Genomic DNA, 5,776 nt, shown 5'->3' with positions numbered 1-5,776 from the left:
AGTCTGGCAGAAGTCCTGAGGTGAAAGAGGTTGCTGTTATAAAGTCTGGGATGGTCAAGGATTGATGTTTTCTTTTCTTTTCGGTCACTGACGATACAATCAATAGTTCCTAGTTTTATTATTTAGCCTCAGAAGGTTTGCACTCACCCATGTCTGTAGCTCAGTACAACAATCCAACAGAGCAGAAAGAAAGTTCTGAGGATTCTGTGTGTATATAAATCATAAATCATCACAGAGACAGTGGAACTGCACATCATGCTGTCTGAAGATATCACCAATGGGGATATACTGTATATACAGTATACGTATATACACATACACCTGAGCGTGAGCTTGTTGATATAAATGGTATTAAAATAGAGTGACCGCCGTGTGATCTTTTCAGCTATAACTACAGCAAGTTCGGGTAATCACCCTGATCTTATGAAAAATGGCCCTTTGAGCCCTTTGACTCTTCTTCTGGAACTTGTTACAGGAACCTACATCACACTATGAGTTAGTAAAAAAAGCAACTTCCTAAGGCATAGCCCCCAAATTATTCACAAGACCCCTCTCCCCTTGCAAAGAGCCTTTACTCCACTTGGGGTGTCTATGGAAATTTGAGCCTATTTTGTAAAAAGACAATTTATGAGGTTAAGCACCAATCAAACAATCAATGTCTTAATGGGGCTCACTTTAGATATAGGGCCACTGTTGACACACAGTTATAGGAATATCCTTTATTTTAGAAAAAAAAAAAAGTTATATACCTGTTAGCAATAGTTGTGGCTAAAAACACTTAAACTTAATAGTGAGGAGGGGTGTTCACATACGTCTGGACATATTTTATATTTTTAAAACCAACCTTTGGGGCTAACACATGGCAAATAATCCACATCTCAGTTTGATGATTCAGATATATTTATGTTATTTAAGAATATGATTTCCTAAGGGACATACAGTATATGGCCACCCAAAAAAACAGTGAGTGTCCTGCTTTGTAGTGAAAACAACTGAATGTTTCCACCAATGGTATACACTAGTTTTTTTTAGCCATGGCCTTGTAATAAATGGCCAATGGAAGGCCAAAAATCCTTTTTCTTTTTCTGGAACTTGTTGCAGGAACCTACTTCACAGTATATGTCAGTACAAAAGTCATTAACCCCAAAATTATTCACAAGTACCCCCCCCCCCTCCCCGCAGTCAAAGAGGCTCCACTCGATTTGGAGTGTCTGTGGAAATGTGTGCCTATGTTGTAAAAAGACCATTTATGAGGTTAAGCACTAATATTGATCAAACAATCAGTCTTAATGGACCTCACTTTAAGTTTAGGGTCACTGTTACCACACAGTTGTAGGAGTATCATTTATCTTTTAAAAGTGATTTCATACACCTGTTAGCAATGGGTGTGGCTAAAAAACACCCGAACTTAATAGTGAGGAGGGGTGCCCACATACATTTGGACATATTTTATATTCCTAAAACCAACCTTTAGGGCTAACACATGACAAATATGCCACACCTAGGTTGATGATTCAGTTTGCTAAAATAATAAGGAATATATTCATGTTATTTGGGAATATGATAATAGGTCATCACACACTTAACCACTGACTCAAAGATTATTTAAATTAGCCAATTCTCCTATTGGCAGGCTTTGGGGAGTTAGGGGAGACAACAGTATCAAGAGAAAAACATGTACAGTAATAGGGTGTTAGGCTCTGCCATCATGGTCTCACATCACATTCTTACATAAATTACAAATGTCTGAGAATGTGACTGTACAGATATTAAAACCAAGAGGCTAAGAAAATATACACATGGTGTAAGTTCTATATGCCACCCTAATACAAACAATGGAAAAATACTACAGTGAAACATAAAATATTCTTTGGAAAAGAATATAAGAAGTCCCAAATGTGATTATAAACATATAACACTTAAAATACAATATACTGTAACCGTTTTCAACATGCCTCCTGAAAACAAATGATCACTGGTGAAAGATTAACTGCCATTAAGAAAAACAAATGACCAAAATTTTGCTTAGAAACAATGTTTTATTTGGACTCAGGCTTGGGATAAGTTGCTATATACCAAAATAAGCCAAATTGAACAAGAGAGGCATTGTAGTTTTGGAAGGAGCAGCCAAAGGGAATAAACTCATTCTGCATTTGGATGGATTTTCTTTTTCTATGATGCCTGTCAGTAAATCAGGTTAGCCACTCAACTGCTTATTACGTAATATGTCATTTACTGTAATAGCTGAATTAAACTGAATGAACCATAGGAACAGTGTGGGACAAATTAGAATTTTAAAGCTAATTATTGATACAGTATATGTACTGTATTTTAAGTGTATACTTTGCACAGTCTCTCTTTGTATCTGCTCGCGTCTTGTATTTATGAGGTACATTTCTCCAGTGTTCCCCATCTGTACCAGTGATACACATTACTGGTAGAAGAACTGTGTATGGAAAGAGTTCTGCTAAGCAGAGCAGATGGCTTTCCATTTGTCTTTTACTACAGCATGCCTCCCAAGAGAAAGATCCTTTCCCTTATGCAGGCTAGTCACTGTTTATCTTCGAACTTTATTTTCCCATGTGAGCAAAGAATTATGCTTCCATATAGTAAAACATTGATTGACCCTTTGATTACAATAAATTCAGATTTTATTTTATGTATCATATGGATTTTTGCATGATGTTAACACATAAACAGAAAGCTTGTTTCATTGTGCCCACAAGGATTCTATAATTTATGGGTGGAATCAGTGTGTTTATATTATCTTAGGGCTGATTTATGCTTTTGTGTGTCTGCATTGCAATTCAAAAAAGTTTTTTTGAGCCCTCATAAAGAAGTCAGCTTGCGCCCTTGCCAGACAAACCCATGAAGCTGTGTCTCAAATAAACTCTAATTCACCATGCTAAACAGTTATCTGGTTGTATTTATCTGGTTGTTGTTGTATTTAATTTTCATATTTTACCACCAATTCATCCAGGTCTGGGTCACATTGGGTTTCCTTGTAATCACAATTGGCACAATACGGTAACACAGTAAAATCAGGGACAGGAATCCATCATGGGCCCTTGGCCATTATTCACAGACATAGACAGTCATGTCTGTATGCAGATGCCCAACCGGCTGATAGCACAGCTGGAGGCAAGTAGCATGAGACAGAGGGCCTTGTTTTTCTTACTTTTTTATAAATCTGTATCAGCACAGTGCTAGACACAATGTTACTGACACTTTTGCTACAAAAAGTACAATAATATCTAATTCTATACTTTGTAGTTTCTTTTTGTAGTTTAGATACTTTAGAGAATCAAAATACTGCATATTGTAGACTTTATTATTATTAGGGATGTAACGATGCACCACAAGACAGTTAAAAATTGGTGCACATGAATAAATCGGTTATTCATTTAAGATGAATCGATATTCACTTTAAACAGCAGACACTGGCACTATTCACCTCGCCTGGTTGACGGCACTTCACAAAGTTGCCAGGTAGGGGATTTTCCAGCCAAATTTATTTATGTTCTTTATCTGTATTTGTAATTTTTTTATATAATGTTTAATTTGTTTTAAAATTACATTTCAGTTTTTTTTTTTACACAATAAGCATTATTTGGCATAGTTTGTACCTACCTCAGAAATAAAAGGGCATTCATTATTTAGGTAAATAAAAGATAAGCACAAATACAGTATTTTATTTTATATTTTAAGAGAAATAACAAAAGGAAACTTTGCCTAATTTGTCTTCAATTTCCTTTTGTTTAAAAAAAATAGGGAAAAAATCGTATCGTGAACCCAGTATCATGAATCACATCGCATCGTGGGTAAGAAAAAAAATATATAAAAAGATTTCCGCCCCGTCCCAGTTATTTATATATAACCGACCACTTGTGGTGGAGCCACACAATTTTACATGACATTTAAAAAACATTTTAATTAATGATGTGGATTCTTAGTTTTTAATTTTATTAACGAAAAGAGCACTTTTTAATATGAGGTTGTGTGTTATAACAACCATACTATTATCCATAAAACACTCACATTCTCACTCTTGTATTTACCTGTGTAATTTATGAATTATTAATTCATTCCTTTTTTAACAACATAGTGCAAATAAACTGCAGGGCAGCACACTTTCACTCACACATACTTTAAGGTGTTTAAGATAAGCCAATTGACCTTTTGTATGTTATCAGGAGATGAGAAGAAACCCACATGGACTGTAACATTTAGCATTTTATCTTTTTTCAGCAGTTTGTTCAGAAAACAAAGAAAACAGCTTTTTTTTCTAAGCCAGGTGCACATTTCTGCACACAAGCACACCGACAAAAGAGGAAGCACACCATGGGGAACAAAACAGGGTTTAAATACACAGGAGAATTATCTCCCCAGGTACAACCACTAATCAACTAATCACAATTGGCCGCATGATGAAGTAAATGCCAAATGAGTTATTAATTACCAATAACAACCTATCAACATCGACTCCTATAGTATAGTCAAGGTGTCAGCACAAACGATGGAGAATCATAGAGAGTATAGCGTTTTTCTGGTTCCTTGTGTGAATCCAGTGGTTCTTTACAGTACTGTGGTACCTTGTAACTCATAATCCCCTAAACTCCCTGACTCTGACTCTAAACTCAAAATCTTTGAAACTCAATGCCCTTTGTCGAGAAATTTGTACCTTAATGTTTCCCTTAAACTCAGCATGTTCAGTTTTGTTTTTTGTTTTTTAAATGTATTTATTTAATTTCAAATTAACAATGAACAGTTGCTTTGTTCAGCACTCCGAGCAGTAACACAAGTTTAAAAGTGAAACAGTGAGGAAAATCCAGCTAAACACAGATACATGTGGAGGTTTTAAAAGTGAATCTGACGATTATTCCACACAAATGCAGTTTCGTCTCATCACACTTTGAGCTTGAGCGTTGCGGTAATATGTCATCAAAGTGATCATATGAGATGAAACTGCATTTGTGTGGAATAACCGTCAGATTCACTTTTAAAACCTCCACATGTATCTGTGTTTAGCTGGATTCTCCTCACTGTTTCACTTTTAAACTTGTGTTACAGCTCGGGGTTCTGAGAAATTGTAAGAATCAGCTTTTTATTTCAGTGTTTTTATATTATATTTGTGTTATTTTTAGTGTGTAAGTGTCAAAAAAAACAACCCATTATTTTACATATGCCTAAAATATATGCAAGTCCTTGGGACCATGGAACGCATTAACAGTTTTCCCATACATCCTTATGGGAAAAAATACCTTGAAACTCAATGCCTTTTAAACTCAACGCCAGTCCCAGAACCAACTGACGTTGAGTTTCAAGGTACCACTGTATATAGAAATGACCCACAGCTTTACACATATCAGAAAGGATATGTGCTAGCCTGCATAATTCACCAGAGTGCATAGAAGCTTTGGATATATTGGCAAATCAGAGACGATTCATAATGAATAACATTAGTACTTTGTTGCAAAGCTGTTGGCAATTGAAGGCATCCACTGTGAGAAATAATCAGTTTTTTTGCAGCATTGTGATTTAGGATTCCTCTTGGCAATTTAACTTCAATTCCCCAAAGTAAAATCGTTCCTCTGCAATTTCTCACAAATCTTAACTTCCTAATTTTCATAAATCTTTCTGTCTGTGTTTTGCCCCAGTACTCTCTGCGGGGAAGCAGACTAACTGAGACTGAGACTTAATGCTTGATGCTCAAGACTACAGAGAGATGCAGAACATTCTTAAAAATTTATATTAGAAAAAGTGTTCATGGCTTTTA

This window comes from Trichomycterus rosablanca, chromosome 2, assembly GCF_030014385.1.
Source record: "Trichomycterus rosablanca isolate fTriRos1 chromosome 2, fTriRos1.hap1, whole genome shotgun sequence".
Classification (NCBI taxonomy): Eukaryota; Metazoa; Chordata; class Actinopteri; order Siluriformes; family Trichomycteridae; genus Trichomycterus; species Trichomycterus rosablanca.
This window is presented reverse-complemented; position numbering follows the sequence as displayed.